At 42.1% G+C, this 20,000-nt stretch overlaps 3 long non-coding RNA genes across 8 annotated transcripts in view; 1 reads left to right on the top strand and 2 right to left on the bottom strand.

The window, feature by feature from the left end:
- Positions 1 to 2,576, top strand: part of LOC127005039 (uncharacterized) — a 22,812-nt gene extending 20,236 nt beyond the window's left edge. The window contains exon 3 of one of the 3 annotated variants that reach the window (XR_007758242.1): positions 2,438 to 2,576. This is a non-coding gene — a long non-coding RNA (uncharacterized LOC127005039). Of the gene's footprint in view, positions 288 to 2,437 lie in introns of those variants that run through there. The other 2 variants (XR_007758240.1, XR_007758241.1) reach the window with 2 other exon arrangements.
- Positions 2,368 to 14,714, bottom strand: LOC127005038 (uncharacterized). Of its 2 annotated transcripts, XR_007758238.1 has the most exons (4): positions 14,656 to 14,714; positions 11,608 to 11,721; positions 3,683 to 3,724; positions 2,368 to 3,595 (listed from the first exon to the last, which is right to left on the bottom strand). It is a non-coding gene; the product is annotated as an uncharacterized LOC127005038 (long non-coding RNA). The 2 variants fall into 2 exon arrangements; XR_007758239.1 differs by having other exon boundaries at positions 2,368 to 3,729.
- Positions 14,715 to 19,343: 4,629 nt separating this feature from the next.
- LOC127005036 (uncharacterized) overlaps positions 19,344 to 20,000 on the bottom strand; it is a 5,746-nt gene continuing 5,089 nt past the window's right edge. For all 3 annotated transcript variants that reach the window (XR_007758236.1, XR_007758235.1, XR_007758234.1), the window contains one exon: positions 19,344 to 19,489. This is a non-coding gene — a long non-coding RNA (uncharacterized LOC127005036). The remainder of the gene's footprint in view (positions 19,490 to 20,000) is intronic.

Raw genomic sequence — 20,000 nt, 5'->3', positions numbered from 1 at the left:
TAGGAGAAAGAAGGAGGTGGGCTTATGCCAACCTCCGAGAGTCACCACGCGGGACACGAGAACGGTGCTATCCCGTGGTGACGCAGTGGAGGTGCCGTGTTCCCGTACCAGCCAGCACCAACGCACCTTTTCGGGAAGAGTCTGCCGGATGTGGAACATGTTCACGGCCTGTGTACCAAACATCCGGGAGATGAACACCCAAAAAATAAAACTGTCGGCCCACCAATGGAGGGGTTCACTCCCCACTCCACTGACACTCGTGGTGGAGCAGTGACACGAGTGTAGTGTGCAGTGCGCTCACATATATTCTGTATTGTATGTTTTTTTTATATATATATTTTTTATAGTTTATGTAGTTATTTTTTATATAGATTTTATTCTGCCCTTTGAATAGGCAGCACACGACTGTGCACCTTTGGGTATTTAAATATTATACATGTGCCTATGTTTAAATAAAAAAATAAAAAAAAGGGGAGGAGAAAGAAGAGGAAGAGTAGGAGAAAGAAGGAAGAGAGAAAGGGGAGGAGAAAGAAGAGGAAGAGTAGGAGAAAGAAGGAAGAGGAAGAAAGGGGAGGAGAAAGAAGGAAGAGAGAAAGAGGAGGAGAAAGAAGGAAGAGAGAAAGGGGAGGAGAAAGAAGAGGAAGAGGAAGAAAGGGGAGGAGAAAAAAGGAGGAGGGAGAAAAGGGAGGAGAAAAGAGGAAGAGTAGATGAAGGGTAGAAGAAAGAGAGAGGAAAAGAAAGAGGAAGAAGAAAAGCTATAGAGTAAGAAAGGGAGAGGAAGAGTACGAAAGAAGAAAAGAAAGTAAGAGGAAAAAAAGAGGAAGGGTAAAAGAGGAAAGAAGAGAAAGAGAAGGGAGAAGAAAGAGTAAGATTTACATAGATATACATAGAAAATCAGACCACACAGACCCCATGGTCCAGACTAGGTGGTCTGTCCTTAGATGAAAGAGAAACAGTAGGAGAGAAGAAGAGAGAGGAAGAGTGGGAGAGGGGAGAAGAAAGAGGGGCAGCAGGAGAGAAGGAAAGAGAGGAAAAGTAGGAGAGGAGACAAGAAAGAGGAAGAAGAGAAGGGAAAAGGAGTAGGAGGTAGAAAGAACGAGGAAAAAAGATCAGAAGAAAAAGGAACAATAGAGAAAGAAAATAAAAAGAGGAAAAGGAAAAACATTAGAATTGAGAGTAGGAAAGGAGGAAGCGTTGGAAAGAAGAAAAGAGAAAGAGTTTAAAGGAGAAAGGTGAACACTAGAATTAGAAGTAGGGGAGGAGGAAGAACAAAACAGTAGGAAAGGAGAAGAAAGAGGAAGAAGAGAACATTAGAATTAGGAGAGGAGAAAGAACAAGGAACAATAGGAAAGGAGAAGAAAGAGGAAGAGAACATTAGAATTAGGAGAGGAGAAAGAACAAGGAAGAAAGAGGAAGAGGAGAGCATAGAATTAGGAGAGGAGAAAGAACAAGGAAGAAAGAGGAAGAGGAGAGCATAGAATTAGGAGAGGAGAAAGAACAAGGAAGAAAGAGAAAGAGGAGAACATTAGAATTAGGAGAGGAGAAAGAACGAAGAACAGTAGAAGAGAAAAGAAAAAAAAACATTTGAACATAACACCATTTCAAAAGACAATTCATAACCAATCAATACATAAACAAACAAACAAACAAAGTAACAACATATTACTAGTTTTTTCTCTTCAGTAGGATTTAGGTCCATAATGATATACTCCTTTTTATTTCTCCTTTTATTCAACAGCAGACAATCATTAAGCCTTAAGCAGGTATAATTAAACATGGTAATTAGTGTAGTGTTTTGTTCATATTTATAATCTTGATCTGCTTTCCTTTACTGTAAAAAAAATGATTTGTTAGTAAGATCATCTCAGTTGTCATCTCAATATGCATCATCTCGCTAGGCTTAAGACTCACCTCAGCATCCTTGAACTCATCTCGGCATTTTGTTAACTTACTTCCTTTCTTTCTCTTCTTTTTTTTCCCCCCATGCCTATTCACACTTTTCCTCCCTTCTTTCTCCTCTCTTCTTTCTTTTCTCCACTCCTTTTTCCTCTCTTCTTTCTTTCTTCCTCCCCTTGCCTATTCTCACTTTTGCTCCTCTCTTCTCCTCCCTTCTTTTTTCTTTCCCTTATCTATTCTCATTTTCCATCTCTTCTCTTCTCCTCCCTTCTTTCACTCTTCCTCTCTTCTTCTCCCTTCTTTCTTTTCTCCACTCCCTTTTCCTCTCCTCTCTTCTTTCTTCCCCTTATCCTCACTTTCCATCTCCTCTTTTCTCCACTCCTCCTTCCCTCTCTTCCCTCGCCTCACTAATCACTAAACTCTCCTCATATCACTAACATCGCCAATAACTCCATCCATTAAAACCAAACCTCCATATCAAGACCGTCTATTTGAGCGCTTCACCCACCACACATTAACTGCCTGGACCCTTCCCTTGCAGAGCCTGTCTCCTGAGGGTGGCAAGACAGACAGACAGGAGGACGGACAGGAGGAGGGAGGGAAAGCGAGGAGGAAAGAGGGTGGAGAGGAGGGAAGAGAGAGCATCTGCCTACCTCCTGTACTACACACACAGACAGCAGAAGAGAAGGGAGGAAGAAGACTTAAACACTACATCTCTTTAGCATACCAAGACTTGACAGGCATTGGGGAGAGAAGTAGTAGTAGTAGTAGTAGCAGTAGTAGTAGTAGTAGTAGTGGTAATGGGACTTCTTCAGCTTTTATATTCGCAGTCTTAGCTTATGTTGAAGGGAAGGAGAGGAAATGAAAGGGAAAGAAGAAAAGGGAAGGAGAGGAAAGGAAAAGAAAGGGACGGGAAGAGACTCGATGGGAAAAGAAGGGAATAGGAGGAATGGAAAGTAAAGACAACAGGAAAAAAATAAGAGGAGAGGGAAGGGGAAGGAATGGAATGGTAGAAAATTGAAACGGAAAGGAAGAAGAAGAGAAGGAAAGGAATGGAAGTGCAGAAGATATACAAAAGAAAAGGAATGGAAAGAGATGAAGGAAAGAAGACGAAAATGAAAGTACTGGAAGGTGAATGAAGGAAAGGAAGCAAAGACAGTGAAAGGGAAGAGAGAAGGAAGGGGAGAGTGAGGCAGAGTCCTTGATGGTGATGAGTCTCTTCTTCAGGGCTGGGGAATGAATAGGGATGAGCGGGTACAGCCTCTTTAGGGATGCAGGAGGCGGTGGAGTGAGTGGGAATGTGCTTTGGTGGTGGTGGAGTGGTTTGGTGGTGTTCTTTGGTGATGCAGAGGTGGTGGTGGTGATGAAGACAGAGGAGGTAGTGAAAGTGGTAATGATGTAAGTGGAAAAAAGTTGAAATAAAAAAGTGGAAAAAAGTGTTGAAATAATAAAGTGGAACAGACGTGGAAAAAAGTTGAAATAATAAAGTAAAAAAAATCAGTTAAGTGGATAAGTGGAACAGAAGGAAGGGTGACAAACAAGAGGGACTGAACACTAGGGATGAATGTCTCAAGGGGTCTCAGTTCTCGCCATGTTCTTCCTCACCTTCAGTCTTCAAGGAACTCATCTCACACACTCATGTTCTTCCTCATCTTCAGTCTTCAAGGAACTCATCTCACACACTCATGTTCTTCCTCACCTTCACAGTCTTCAAGGAAATCATCTCTCTCTCTCATGTTCTTCCTCATCTTCAAGGAGCTCATCTCACACTCATGTTCTTCCTCACCTTCAGTCTTCAAGGAGCTCATCTCACTCTCCCTTGAATTACCTGAACTTTAGTAGGGATGCAGGTTACTTATAGGAGATGTATTTGACGGGGATATTAGACAGGGTACTTGCAGGGGGCATTAGACAGGGAACTTGAATATAAATGTAATAATGTGTTTGAGGCAGAAGGCGAGGTACTTAAGGGGTTATGTGACTGACGGGGTATTTCCAAGGTAGTTAATTTGAAGTGGGGTGTAATAGAATAGACAGTACTTTAGGGACAATGTAATAAAATGTACTTGAAGCAAAAGAGAGGTTACTGAAAAGGGTAATGTAGTAGATATGGGGTTATTTAAATCTGTTCCTCAATCTGTTAATGCTAATACTGTATACATGAGATTATTTCAACCAGTTCTTCCTCTAATGTATTGCTATTTTCAGGTCCTCAAGTACTGGAGGTGAAGTGGAAGAAGAGGAAGAGCAGATGAGGGGTAGAAGAAAAGCTAAAGTAAGAATGGGATAATAAGTAAGAGGAGGAGTAGGAAAGGAGAAAAGAAAGAGTAAGAGGAAAAAAAGAGGAAGGGTAAAAGAGGGACAGTAGGAGAGGAAAAGTAGGAGAGGGAAGAAGAAGAGAAGGGAAAAGGAGTAGGAGAGGAGAGAAAAACGAGGAAAAAAGGGCAGAAGAAAGAGGAACAGTAGAAAAGGAGAAAAGAGAAAGAGGAAGAAAGGAGGAAGGTGAACATTAGAGAAGGGAGAAGAAAGAGTAAGACGAAGAAGAAAAAAGTAACAAAGCCGCTTCCTTCTCACCACCACCACCACCACTACATACCTCCAGCTGTAAGGAACATCACACACAGACCTTTAAATAGAACTCCTGCATTACTAGTGAACAGCTGAGGGAGAGAGAATAGCTATGGAACAGGAAACAGGAATCTCCAATTAGTAATGGGTGGAAAAGGGAAAGAAAATTTGTTGGATAGTGAATGATAAGGGTGGAGAGAATGGCTATGGAAGTTGAAAAAATATTAGTCTTGGAATGGAGTGGACAGAGCAGAGAGGAGTTTTGCTTTGGTAGTGAGGTAGATAGGTGAGGTAGATAAAAGAGATATAGTACTGGAAATATTACCCTTGCATTAGTACATAGTAGATAATAGAGAATGGTTGAAGTAGATACAGAAGATGAAATAGGAGTTTGTAATAGTAGGGGACAGGAGAGAAGAGAGAGGATTGCCTAGGAGTTTTGCTTTGGCAGTGAGGTAGAGAGAGGATACAATACTTAAAAAATTAGCCTTTGATTACTAGTGTTACAGAATGGGTATAGTTGAGAGGCAACTGAGGAATAACTACAGACATTTCAATAGGAGTTTTGCATTGGTAGAGAGGTGAGGAGAGAAGGAAAGCTATACAGTACTTGAAATATTAGTCTTGTATCAGTAGTGGATAGGTGAGAGAAAATAGAAGTTTAATATTTGTAGTGGATAGATGAGTTAGAGATAGATTTAGGGGGGGGGGGAGGAGGCATGTGTCTGGGGGGGTTGTTAACATTCTGTGGGTCCTGTTCTCTCTCTCTCATCTCTGTACCTTCTGTAAGAGTTTGTGTGAATAAAATTATTACATGTAAAATATTACCCAATTCCTACTGTACACTTTTCTTTTTATAATTATTACTGATATTAGAATTCCTGCATTATGTGTCTGGTTGCTCCAATTCCTAGTAAGTTTTTGATGAGACAGTAATAATTGATAATATTTGATGTAAAATGAACAAAATTGCATTAGTTAAGAAACGAAATAATTGACAAGAAATCGAATAAAAAAATCAAGAAATATCATCAGCTGGGAGAGAAAATAATGCAGAGTAGAGAGTAAAAAAGAAAGTCGAAGAATGAAAGTGAAACGAATAATTAAATAGAAAATAAACATGTATATAAGTTGTAAATTAAGTTAAGAAAAGCAATATAACACAACCCACATGAAAACCCAAGCAACCCCCTAAACATACACACTAATACACGGCCAAGCAAGCAAGGACAAACAAACAACAAACACCACTTAACGCACAAACTTCCCCGCCACACACTAAGTTCACACACGCATCTGCAAGTAATAACGAGTCCACGGATTTGGAAGCAAGAAACCCACTCAGGAATTTGGAAGTGACGGCAATGGTTTAAAAAGGGATGATATTGCAAACTGACTCCCTCCTTCTCTTGTCCCCCTTCTCGTCTCCCTTTTCCTTCCTCTCATAACGAAAACTGTGACTCCCTTCTTCTCTTCTCCCCTTTCCTTCCTCTCCTCGGTGTGTGTGTGTGGGGGGGGGGGGATTGGTTTGAAATGTAGATGGCGATGGAGGGAGGGGAGATGATTAGAGGTAACTAGCAGGTGGGGAGATAAAAAGGGGGGTGGGAGACAGATAGGAGGTGGGAGAGAGAGGCATGGGGTGAAAAAGAGGGTAGATAAGTGGGGAGACAAATGGGAGATAATGAGAAGTTGAGAGGTAGTGGGGAGTGAGGAGGAGTGGACGTTGAGACAGATGGGGAGGGGGTGTTGAGACAGGTTGGGAGTGGGGAGGAGTGGGTGCTGAGACAGGTTGGGAGTGGGGAGGAGTGGGTGCTGAGACAGGTGGGGAGTGGGGAGGAGTGGGTGCTGAGACAGGTTGGGAGTGGGGAGGAGTGGGTGCTGAGACAGGTGGGGAGTGGGGAGGAGTGGGTGTATTATATAGTGAGAGAAGGGGAGTAGAAACTTGTGGGTAGTAGGGGAAGTTAGACAGACAGATTGCAGCGGGGAGGAAAGGTGGGGGGGGGGGGGGTAGAGAGCGTGGGAGCGCAAACACCTGGGGACGCGTCACCTGGGAGAGCGCACACCTGGGCAATCACTGCGTCACGGGGGGGGGTGGGGGGGGGAAGGGGGGCGCCGAGTCTAGTCTGATCCTGCGGTGTGGAATTATGAACCACAGTGATGAAAAACGGATGTGGAGTTTTTGAGCCTAAATGATAAAAAACGACGAGATCTGGCTCTTAAAAATAAAAATAAAAAGACAAGAAGAAGACAAGGAAGGAAGGTAAGGTGGTAAGATGGTGGAGAGTTAGACAGAGAAGAGGAATGGTGGAAAGTTAGACAGAGAGGAAGAGGAAGATGAAAAGAGGGGAATGGTGGAGAGTTAAGAGAGAGAGAGAGAGAGAGGAAGACAAGTAGGAAGAAGAAGAAGGGGAAAAGAGGGAGAGGAAAGGTGGAGAGTTAGACAAAGAGAGGAAGAGGAAGACAAGTAGGAAGAAGAAGAGGAAGAGGAGGGTATGTAGGAAGAAGAGTTGGAAAAGAGGAAGAGGAAAAGATAACAAAATAAAATGGAGTTATGGTTATGAAAAAAGAAAAACTAGGCCTATATGGAATTCTTGCTCTTAATAATACTAAAGATAAGATTCCAATTTTCGGATCCTAATAATGAAGTTTAATTTAGTTCTGGATCCTAATGATAAAAACTACTGTGATGCGGAGGTCTGAATCTTACTAATAAAAAATATATTAAGTTCTGGACCTTATAATAACAAGAAAAATATGTAGACCTTATTTCTCGCTCTAAATTAATATTGACAGCATGACTACACACGCGAAGGGCAAGGAAAAGGTAAATAACGAAGGAATTAGGGAAGAAGGAAGGAAGGAAATAAGGAAGGGAGGGAAGGAAGGAAATAAGGAAGGGAGGGAAGGAAGGAAATAAGGAAGGGAGGGAAGGAAGGAAATAAGGAAGGGAAACATGGAAACATGGAAACATGGAAACGCAGGCAACAGAAAGCCTATTGGCTCATTACGAGGTTGCCCGCTTTGGTGATTTAATCTGCTCGACAGCCTGGGGCCTGGGGAGCAGATGAAAGCACCTCGACATTGAGGAGTAGATGAAAGCACCTCGATATTGAGGAGCAGATGAAAGCAACTCAATATTCAGTTTACTCCCGACGCAGCGAAGTGACGGTCGATTCTGTATTTGAAGGAGTTGATAGTATTCGCATTTACTACTTCTGAAGGAAGATTGTTCCAGTGACGGATGACTCGGTTTGAAAAGAAACTCCTTCCGATGTCTGTGTTACATCGCTTAGACTGAATGGGTAAACCGTTATTTCTAGTTCTTAGGTTGGTTTGCAATTCAAAGAAATTGGAGTAATCGACGTTATTGAATTTTTTCAGATACTTGAAGACTTGAATCATATCTCCTCGTAGGCGTCTTTTCTCTAATGTAAAGAGATTGAGTCGCTTGAGTCGTTCCTCGTACGGTTGAGCCCTTAAGGTTGGTATCATTTTCGTGGCGCGTCGCTGAATCCTTTCCAGTAAATCAATGTCCTTTCTGTAATTAGGAGACCAGAACTGTACTGCATACTGAGGTGCGGTCTTACCATGGAATTATACAAGGATAGCATCACGTCTGGCGTTTTACACTGAAGTTCCTCGCTATGAACCCGAGCATAGTGTTGGCTTTGTTGTATGCTTTTTACAGTGATTCGCGTGTTTCAGGTCACTGCTGATAGTGACTCCAAGATCCTTTTCCTCCTGCATCGCTTGCAGAGGTCTCCCATTCATGATGTATGTGTGGTTACTATTTCTGGACCCAATGTGCATGACTTTGCATTTGTCAACATTAAAAGACATTTGCCATTTTTCCGACCATTCGATAATGTGATTGAGGTCTTTCTGAATGATTTCGCAGTCGGTCTTTGTGAGGGCCTTTCCCCACCTTAGTGTCATCAGCAAATTTCGATATTGTGGATTTCAGTCCTGCTTCGAGGTCGTTGATATATATGATGAAGAGAATGGGTCCCAGCACTGACCCTTGAGGCACTCCACTAGTGACTGGAAGCCAATCGGAAGGCTGTCCGTTGAGTAGTACTCGTTGTTTTCGTCGGTGAGCCAATCTCTTATCCACGCGATCAGATTGGCTCCAATGCCCGCCGAGTGCAGTTTCTAAGGAGTCTCTCGTGCGGTACTTTGTCGAAGGCTTTCTGAAAGTCCAGGTATATAACATCACTGGGGATGTGGGCATCCCAGTTCTTATATATACCTTGGAAGAAGTCTAATAAATTCGTTAGGCAGGAGCGCTTGTTTCTGAAGCCATGCTGGGTGTCGGAGATTACATTATTGTCTTCTAGAAACTTAACAAGTTTGTCTCTAATAATCTTTTCGAGTATTTTTCCTGCCACTGATGTCAAACTTATGGGCCTGTAGTTTAATGCAACGCTTTAGTCTCCCTTTTGAAAATTGGTGTTACGTTCGCCATCTTCCAGTCTTCCGGGACCTTTTTCAATTGAACAGACTGGTTGAATATGTTAGTGAGTGGCTGAAGTATTTGTTGTTTAAGCTCTTTTAATAACCGCGGGGACAAACCGTCAGGTCCTGTTGACTTGTTCGTGTCGAGTTTATCCAAATACTCTTTCACTTCTTGGTCGCATATTGAGTCAATTTTCAGGGGCGTGATTCCCCTCGGCGGGTCAGGGTTCTCGGGCATGGTTTCGATGTTTTCGACTGTGTATACGGATGCGAAGTTACTGTTGAGGATTCTGGCCATCTGTTTACTGTCCTGAGTTGCAGCTCCAGTCTCGTCTGTCAGGGGACCAATATTGGATTTTACTTTCTTTTTCGATCTGATGTATGTGAAGAATTTTTTTGAGTTTGTCTTGATGTCACGCGCTATTTGTTTTTCGTAGTTGCGTTTACTACTCCGAATAAGGGAGGGAAGAAAGGAAATAAGGAAGAGAGGGAAATAAGGAAGGAAGGAAATGAGGAAGGCAGGGAAGGAGGGAGGAAGGAAAGGAGGAAGGGAGGGAAGGAGGAAGGAAGGAAATGAGGAAGGGAGGGAAGGAAGGAAATAAGGAAGGAAGAAGGAAGGAAATAAGGAAGGGAGGGAAATAAGGGAGGAAGGAAATGAGGAAGGCAGGGAAGGAGGGAGGAAGGAAAGGAGGAAGGGAGGGAAGGAGGAAGGAAGGAAATGAGGAAGGGAGGGAAATAAGGAAGGGAGGGAAGGAGGGAAATAAGGAAGGAAGGAGGAAGGGAGGGAAGAAGGAAGGAAATGAGGAAGGCAGGGAAGGAGGGAGGAAGGAAATGAGGAAGGGAGGGAAATAAGGAAGGGAGGGAAGGAGGGAAATAAGGAAGGGAGGGAAGGAGGGAAATAAGGAAGGACGGAGGAAGGGAGGGAAGAAGGAAGGAAATGAGGAAGGCAGGGAAGGAGGAAGGAAATGAGGAAGGGAGGGAACGAGGGAGGAAGGGAAGGAAAGTTGGAAAGTTTCGTTTAGTCGGCGCAACATCTATGGTCCTATGCCGGAGAGAGACAGAAGGGGAAGGAATAATAGGAGAAGGGAACAGACCCCAGGAGACGGGACACAACCCCCGATTAATACCTGGTACCCATTCACTGCTGGGTGGGCAGGGGCGTAGGGTATCGGAAAAGCCGCCCAAATTTTTCCACTCCGCCCGGAAATCGAACCCGGGCTCTCTCGGTTGTGAGCCAAGTGTGCTAACCACTGCACCACGAAGCCCCCAGTGAAGAAAGGGAGGGAAGGATAGAGGAAGTGAGGGAAGGAGGGAGGAAGGAAACAAGGAAAAAAAGAATGAAAGGACAGAAAAAAAACAAACAGAGACAGAAAAAGCTACGAACACACAAACACACGAACACAGACAAAAAAAAATAATAAAAAATAACCATAAATAAACAACACAAACAAATAAAATAAACACAAAAACAAGCAAGACTAAACTTCGACCCTATAACCTCAATCAAAGGGTCGCATTGAGGACGAACCGACAGACACACAAACAGACGGACAGACAGCAAACACGCGCCCGGAGTCCTATAATGAGTTGCCGGGACGCCCACACAGGGAAGTTTTAGAGCCATGGGGAGAATCTGGGCGTCAAAAGGGGCGAAGAAGGCGAAGACGGAGGAGGCGAAGAGGAGAAGAGGCGAGGGAGCGTAGAGGGGAAGGCAGGGGAGGCGAAGAGGAGAAGGAAGAGGCGAGGAAGCGTAGAGGGGAAGGAAGGGGAGACGAGGGAGGCGAAGAGGAGAAGGGAGAGGCGAGGAAGCGACAAGGAGGCGAGGAAGGGAAGAGGAGGCGAAGAGGGGAAGGAAAAGACGAGGAAGGAAGAGGAAAACAAATAGGAAGTGAGGAGGAATAGGAAGAAGCGAGGAGAAGGGAAACGAAGAGGAAAACAATAAAGAGAAAGCGAGCAGGAGGAGAAAGAGGAAGAGGAGAAGACAAGAAGAAGAAGAAGAAGAAGCGAGGAGGAAAATGGAGGAGGAAACGGAGAGAAGACAGGAGGCAGGGACGAAGAGGAAAATAAGCAAGCGATGAGGAAAATTGAGGAGGAAAACAATAAGGAAATAAGGAAAAACAGAAGAAGAAGAAGAGGAAGCAAAGAGGAGAAGAAAAAAGCAGGGTGGGAAAACAAAGTGGAAGAGAGGAGGGAGAGAGAATACGAGGAGGAGGAAATAAGGAGGGTGTGAGGAGGAAAACGAAGAGGAAGAAATGAGGAAGCGAGGAAGAAACGAGGAGGAAAATGAAGGAGGAAACGAAGAGAAGACATGAAGAGGCGACGAAGGGGAGGAAAACAGAGAAAGCGAGGAGAAGGAAAAGGAGGAGGAGGAGGAGGAGAAAGGAGTATACATGAAGATTAGGAAGAAAACAAGGAAGGAAGATAAAATGGCATAAAGTTAGAGAGCAAGGAAGAGGAAGGCAAGTAGGAGGAAGAGGAAGAAGAGAAAGAGGAAAAGGAAGAAGAGGAAGAGGAATAAGAGGAGGAGGAAAAGAAAAAAGAGGAAGAAGAGGAAAAGGAAGAAGAGAAAGAGAAAGAGGAAAAGGAAAAAGGGGAAGAAGAGAAAGAGGAAAAAGAAGAAGAGGAAAAGGAAAAAGAGGAAAAGGAAGAAGACGAAGAGGAAGAAGAAAAGAATATCTATTTTCTTACGTAATCTTTTTGTAGTTTCCTTGTGATTGTTTTGTTCGTTCGTAAGTTCGTCTTCTTCTTCCTCTTCTTCTTCTTCTTCTACTTCTTTATTGCCCATCTTCGTTTCATTTAATCCTGGAAATGAAACAAAAAATTAAAAACAAGAACAAAAAGTAAGAGGAGTGAGAAAGAGGAAAGAAAAGAAGAGAAAGAAGAGGAAGAAGGAGGAAAAAAGAAGAAAACAGAAAAACGAAAGAAAGGGAGTAGGAAGAAGATAAAGAGAATCAAAGAAGAATGGTGAAAGACAAAATGAGAGAAAAAGAAGGAAGAGGAAGAGAGAAGACGAAAGAGAAATAGAAAAAAAATAATAAAGAGGTGATAGAAGGAAGAATGGAAGATGAGAAAGAGGAAGAGGTAAAGAGAACAAGAGATAGAGAATAGAAAAAATAATAAAAGGATACGGAAAAGGAAAAAAAACGAGGGAGATAAGGAAAAAAAATAAGCGGATGAGGAAGAAGAGGGGGAGGTGGAAGAAAAATAAGAGGAAGAGGAGGAAGAAGAGAAAAAGAAGAACCCTCATCTCCGCCACACTACTAAAACTTCTCCTAAACTAATGCATTTTTCACTTCGAACTCCATTGTACACTTTTTCTGCTCTTCTTTTTCACCATCTTCTTCCCTTCTCGTCTCATCTCCGAAGTTGAGCGATTGAGAAGGTGGTGATGATGATGGTGGTGGTGATGATGGTGGTGGTGGTGGTGATACAGAGGTTAAGTGGAATGGTGATGCATTTGGTGATGAAGATAGATGATTGGGAGAAGATAAAAGTGGTGATGATGATGATGGTGATGATGGTGATGGTGATACAGAGGTTAAGTAGAATGGTGATGCATTTGGTGATGAAGATAGATGATTGGGAGAAGATGAAAGTGGTGATGATGATGGTGGTGATGGTGAGGTTAAGTGGAGTTGCACTTTGAGCAGTGATGTGTTTGGTGATGAAGATGGGTGATTGGGAGATGATAAGAGTGGTGATGATGGTGGTGGTGATGATGGTGATAGGTTCCTAGTAGTGGTGGTGATGAAAATGGTGTCAGTAAGGATGGTGGTAGTGGTGGTGATAGTGGTGATGGTAGAAGAAGGGGAGGATAAGGAAGGGGAGGAGCAATAATGGTGATGGTGGTGGTGATGGAGGTTGAAAATGGTGAAGTATTAGAGAAAGTAAAAAAAAAAAAAGACCGCAAAAATAAGGAAAAAACAAAATAAAAAAATAGAAAAATAAAACGAAATAAAAAGCAAAAAAAAAAATTTGTTAGGTAGAAAAAAACTCCATTAACCTTACCATAAAAAAAATATATATAGTAAAAAGTGAAGAAAAAATACATAGGAAGCATTGAGAGAGAGAGAGAGAGAGAGAGAGAGAGAGAGAGAGAGAGAGAGAGAGAGAGAGAGAGAGAGAGAGAGAGAGAGAGAGAGAGAGAGAGAGAGAGAAACAAGACATCCAAAGACTTGACAATGAACACGATAATTACCTGAACACACACACACACACACACACACACACACACACACACACACACACACACACACACACACACACACACACACACCTTTCAATAATTCCTTCCCTCATTAGAGAAAGTTAAAAAAAAATCACCTGTCCTTTGATTGCTTTGAAGTCAGACTCTCTCTCTCTCTCTCAATTGTAATACAGGTAAGATTCAGGGTAACGCAGGTGTGAACAAGGAAGAACAAGAGAGAGAAGAATAAAGGAAGGGAAAGGGAGATAGACAAAATAAAAGAAAAGTATGAAAAAGGTGAAGAAAAATAAAAGGGAAAAGGTTTAACGAGGAAGACAAGAAAAGAAGAAAAGGACAAAATAAAATATAAAAAAATAAAAAAATAGAGGATAAGGAAGATTAGGAGGAATGATAAAGATGAATAAAGGGGAAAAGACAAATAGAAGATAGGGAAGATAGGGAAAGAGAGGAGGAGGAGGAGGAGGAGAAAAAATACGAGAATAATAGAGAGGTGATTACACACACACACACACACACACACACACACACACACACACACACACACACACACACACACACACATTAAGAAGAGGTAGAAAAAAAGGAAGGAAAAAACAAGCGAAAGACAGTAAGAGAAGAGAAAGGAGGAAATCAACTTGCAATTTAAATGTAGATAAAAAAAGTCTTGGATCTCTCAAACTTAACAAACGTGGTGCTGGGAACGACTGAATTACCTCGTTACTACATTGTTACCGAGGAGGAGGAGGAGGAGGAGGAGTAGGAGGTGGAGGAGAAGGAGTGGGGGGAGAAGGGAGGGAAGGAGGAGGAGAAGGGGAACGAGGAAGAAGAGGAGGAGGAATAAGATGGAAAAATGAGGAGGGGGAAGGAGGAAGGGGAAGAGGAGGAGGGAGAAGAGAAGGCGGGAAAAGAGGAGGAGGGGGAAGAGGAGGAGGGGGAGGGGGAAGAGGAGGAGGGGGAAGAGAAGGAGGGGGAAGAGGAGGAGGGGGAAGAGAAGGAGGGGGAAGAGGAGGAGGGGGAAGAGGAGGAGGGGGAAGAGAAGGAGGGGGAAGAGGAGGAGGGGGAAGAGAAGGATGGGGAAAGAGAAGGATGGGGAGGGGAAGGAGGAGGAATAAGAGGAGGGAAGGAGGTAGCTGAGTGGTTGGAAATGAGAACTTAGGTGAAAAGGGATGAGAGAAAAAAAGGTAAAAAAAATATATATCCTTGAGGGTTAAGATTCGTTTTAGTACCGTGCCAGTATTTCATGACCTACCTTACGAAACATCACTAGCTCTTCATATCTTTTCTACAGACGTTCAGCAATCATGGAAACGCTTTCAAAACCCAATTCAAGGACTATTTAGTGTTGAAAATAGGGGATAACATTCACGAAAGCGTAGTCGCAGCCGCAAAATAGCTCGCAGAAGGTTTAGGGTGAGGGAACATATTTAAATTACTCCAACCGAACTTTACGACCTGCTAACGGGGGGGGGGGAAGGGGGGGGGGGTGCATCGCCTTCACACACTAATAGGACACGAAAAATCATACTTACGAAATGGATGAAAGAGAAATGGAGGAAATGGAGGGAAGGAATGGGCGAGAAGCGGCGTGCACGGAGGGACGGAGGCAACTAAGAGAGAGAGAGAGAGAGAGAGAGAGAGAGAGAGAGAGAGAGAGAGAGAGAGAGAGAGAGAGAGAGTGTTTCGAACCACTCATCTCGAAACTTTAATTCCTTCTTTTTCTATTTTCACCTTTTCTCAATGATTAAAGATCCATAGGTAGTTTTAAAAGGAAGACAGATGGAGGGGGATAAAGACAAAAAAGAAGACAGATATGAAAGAAGTTATGAGAATAGGAAGAAAACGAAGAAAATTTGAAAGGGAAAAACAGGGGAAAAGACAGATGAAGGAAGACAAAGATGAAAAGGAAGGAAGGTATAAGAACGTTAATGAAAAATAGGAAGGGGAAGAAAATTTGAGAGGAAAAACAAAGGAAAAGACAGATGAAGGGTGACGAAGATGAAAAAAGAAGACAGGTATGAAAGCAGTAATGAGAATAGGAAGAAAAGGAAGAAAACTTGAGAGGAAAAGACAGGGGAGAAGACAAATGCAGGAAGACAGAGATGAAAAAGAAGACAGGCATAAAAGAAGTTATGAGAATAGGAAGAAAAAGTGGAAACAGTAATAATAGGAAAAAAGAAGAAAACAAAGAAGAAAACTTGATTGGGAAAAACAGGAAAAGACAGATGAAGGAAGACAAAGATGAAAAAGGAAGACAGGTATAAAAACAGTAATGAGAAATAGGAAGAAAACGAAGGAAATTTGAGAGGAAAAAGCGGAGAAAAAGACAGATGAAGGAAGACAAAGATGAAAAACAGTAATACTAGCAAAATAAAAAGAAGAAAACGGAGGAAAAAACAAATGAAGGAAGACAAAGATGAAAAAAGAACAGGAAGAAAAAGTGAAAATAGTAATAATTGCAAAATAAAAAGAAGAAAACGGAATGAAAAACAAATGAAGGAAGACAAAGATGAAAAAAGAACAGGAAGAAAAAGTGAAAACAGAAATAATAGGAAATAAAAGAAGAAAACAGAGGAAAAGACAGATGAAGGAAGGCAAAGATGAAAAACGAGACAGGTATGAAAGAAGTTACAAGAAATAGAAGAAAAAAACGAAGAAAAATTGAAAAGAAAAAGATAAGATTATAAGCAGGTAAAGAAGTCGTTGTTTCGGTTCATGCTTCAAGTGGTTCGGGAAAAGGCTCGATACTTCTCTGATTCAAAGTTGCCAGATGTCTCCTTATTGCGAACTGACCTTCATTCTTATCTCATTATCAGGGAGGGAGAGAGAGAGAGAGAGAGAGAGAGAGAGAGAGAGAGAGAGAGAGAGAGAGAGATCTAATTGCCTAGTTTCTCTGTGATAGCTTATTAGAGGTTAGATAAGGGAGGAGGAGGAGGAGGAGAAGGAGAGAGAAAGAGGAGACGGAAAAGGAGAACTAGAAAGAGTAGGGAAAATAACGAATAAGGAAACAAAGAGTAAAGAGGAAAAAAAATAGTAAAAGAGGAAGGAAAAAAAGAGCACGAATGAGGAGGAGGAAGAAGAGGAGAGGAAGAATAGGAAGAGGAGGAAAAAAAAAAAATTTAAATAGAAAGCGAAAAGGAAGAGGAAAAAACAAAATAAAGGAAGGAGGAAGAAAAAAAAGAGCACGAAGGAGGAGGAGGAAGAGGAGGAGGGGAAGAAGAGGAATAGGAGGAAAAATAATAAATAAAGAGAAAAAGTAGGGAAAAAATTATTAAAGGAAGGAGGAAAAAAGATAACGAAGAAGGAGGAGGAGGAGGGGGAAGAAGAAGAGGAAGAGAGGAAGAAGAGGAAGAGAGGAAGAAGAGGAAGAGGAGATAAAATAACAAATAAGAAAGCGAAAAAGTAGGGGAAAAAATTAATAAACGAAAAGAGGAAAAAAGATAACGAAGGAGGAGGAGGAGGAGGAGGAGGAGGAGGAGGAGGAGGAAAAGGAGGAGGAGGAGGGAGTAAAGGTCACACGCCACTTTCCCCTCCCCTCCCCTTCCCCTTCTCCTCCCCTCCACCCTCCCCATCTCCCCACCCACGCACGTTATATCACCTCACCCTCCTCCCCACCCCTTCCTCCCCACTCCCCTCCCCATTCCCTTATCAATATGTCTCGTAACAGTACTGCCCTTCCCCAACCTTCCTCCCCCCTCCCCCCTCCCCCCCTTTCCTTTCCTCCCCCTTCTCCTTCCTCTTCTCTATCTCTCCCCTTCTTATCTTCCCTTATCCACCTTTCCTCCCCTTCACATCTCCCTCTTTCCTTCCTCCCCCCTCTCTTCTTCCTTATCATATTCTCCCCTTCCTTCCTCTTTCTCCCCTTCTCTCCATCTGTTTCCTCCCCCTTTTTATCATTTTCTATGCCTGAGAGAGAGAGAGAGAGAGAGAGAGAGAGAGAGAGAGAGAGAGAGAGAGAGAGAGAGAGAGAGAGAGAGAGAGAACAATAGGTATACTTCCTTAATAATCTTTCACAAAACTCACCTCCACTTAACACTTTCCCTTTTATCCTCTCTTTCTCTCTCTCTCTCCCTCTCTCTCACACTTTCACTTTTCCTACCTTGATGACTTGCCTGATTACCTTCATTACCTGCCTGATCACCTGTCTGCCGCCCTCTCACCTGTCCTTCTACCTGAGACGAATCGTCCCTCCCTAATTATCTCACCTAAATTGCCTCGTCTAATTATTATCTCGACCTGTTGTACCTGATTGCCTCACCTGAGAGAGAGAGAGAGAGAGAGAGAGAGAGAGAGAGAGAGAGAGAGAGAGAGAGAGAGAGAGAGAGAGAGAGAGATAACAAATACATGAGAAAAGGAATAATACAACCAATAATAATAATAATAATAATAATAATAATAATAATAATAATAATAATAATAATAATAATAATAATAATAATAATAATAATAATAATAATAATAATAATAATAATAATAATAACAATAACAAAACTCATTATCTTCTAACTTAATCACTATCACAATCATCACTATATTAATCAAGAGAAAAATCATTTGTTTGTTTGTTTGCTTGTTGATGAAGCTGCATAATGTTTGTTTGTTTGTTTTCAAGAGGGCAGAAGTTTCAGGTTAGACTATAGTAAAAAAAAATTCAAAAAGTAAAAATAAAATAGAAAATGTAGAAGAAAACACCATTTTTTTATATATATACATTACAGATGGAAGTTTTTTTTTATTGGTTCTCGAGATAAAAATACAACTCATCAGATACAATTTTTGGTTTTCATTCAATTATTGGCAAAATAACACAACCGCGGGAGTAACTATTTTGAACTATCTGAATTATTTACTACTACTACTACTACATCTACTACTGCTATTTTCTATTACTTATCTTGCTCCAGTAACATCCACTACTACTATTACTACTACTACTATTACTATTCTCTATTACAAATCTTGCTTCAGTAACAATAACTACAACTATTACTACTATTACTATCTTCTAACTATCATAAATGCTTAAATAATAATGACAACAACAACAACAAAAACTACTACTACTACTACTACTACTACTACAATCACTAAACTACTACACTTATATTACTTAACATATACAGCAAAAACAATCTCACATACTTCTACTACTACCAGCACTAACACTACTACCACTACCTCTACCACTACTACTACCACTACTACTACCACTACTACTACTACTACTACAACTATCACCATCATCATCACCATCACCGCCACAATCACATACAATCATTAACAATACAATAAAGAGGAGCAGATCTATAAGGGCAGGTGAGACGCACAGGTAACTCACGAATCACGGCCACTAATTAATAACAGGTAGGCTCACGACGGCGGCGGCGGCGACGGACAGGTGAGTTAATGAGAAATAAAACACAAGAAATAGCTGAATAAATAAAAGAGATCGTGAATTGAATGGGAGAAATATGCGTGCAGGGGGGGGGGCGGGGGGGGGTTGTGTGTGTGTGTGTGTGTGGGGAGGGGGGGGTAGGGAGGGGGATGTGAGTGTGTGTGTGTGTGTGGGGGGGGGGGATAGGCATTTCGATCTATTAAAACACACACACACACACACACACACACACACACACACACACACACACACACACACACACACGTTACATGACAAAGATAACATTAAAATACACACGAGAATAAATTTTAAAAAAACATGACTCATAATAATCTTGGCGTGTGACTCATGAAAGGTGACTCAGACTCATCCATCACGTGACTCATAATCATCATCATCATCATCAGATCTTTGCAGTGAGTAAAGAGAGCCAGCTGGTGATGACTCATTCTTATCGGGAGGAGGAGGAGGAGGAAGACTTTGAGCACATTATTGATTGGAAGGAATTTAACAGTGGAATGAGGTGAAGAGAAGAAGAAGAAGAAGAAGAAGAAGAAGAAGAAGAAGAAAAAGTAGAAAAAGAGGAAGAAGAAGAGGAGGAAGATCACCAGCTAACCTTTTTTTTCACATGTTTGTAAGAAGAGAAGAGAAGGAAGAAGAGGAGGAAGAAAAAGAGGAGGAAGAAGAGGGGGAGGAAGACTATAGGAAAGCGGGTATCTTACTAGTAGTATTAGTAGTAGATGGAGAAGTAGAAGCAGTAGTAATGGTAGTATTTGTAGTAGTAGTAGATTCAGTAGTAGATTCAGTAGTAGAGGTGGTTGTATCGGTGGTGGTGATGGTGGTGGTGGGCTCGGTGGAAGTGGAGGTGGTGGTGGTGGTGGTGGTGTCGGTGGAGATGGTGGTGGAGTTGTCATCCATCGTGGTCTTCATCCCATCCAGCTCATCCTCCAATTCATTTATCTTCTTCTTGACTGGAGGAGGAGGAGGAGGAGGAGGAGGAAGAGGAGAAGAGATTATCATTATCATTGTTTTCACTACTACTACTACTACTACTACTACCACTACTACTACTATTACTATTACTACTACTACTACTACTACTACTACTACTACTACTACTACTACTACTGTCTACAAAATAACTAAATCAAAATAAAATGAAATAAAATACTGAATAATATGTCTCTCTCTCTCTCTCTCTCTTCCCCTTCCTCCCTTTCCCTTGCTACCTTAACCCTTTCTCCTCCCCTTCCCTCCCCTTCCCATACACCCATAACCCCTTCATTCTCTTCTTCCTCCCCTCCCTTCTCTTCCTCTCACGTTCTCTTCCTCCCTCCTTTCCCTTCTCCCTCTCCTTCACTCCCCTTCTCCTGCCCTTCCCCCACGGTCTTAACCCCCTCCTTCTTCTCCCTTTTCTCCCCTCTCCTATATCTTATACATGGCCTTTCTTCACTCCCTTTCCTCTCCCTTCTCCCCACACAA

This window comes from Eriocheir sinensis, chromosome 29 (assembly GCF_024679095.1).
Source record: "Eriocheir sinensis breed Jianghai 21 chromosome 29, ASM2467909v1, whole genome shotgun sequence".
Classification (NCBI taxonomy): domain Eukaryota; kingdom Metazoa; phylum Arthropoda; class Malacostraca; order Decapoda; family Varunidae; genus Eriocheir; species Eriocheir sinensis.
This window is presented reverse-complemented; position numbering and strand designations above follow the sequence as displayed.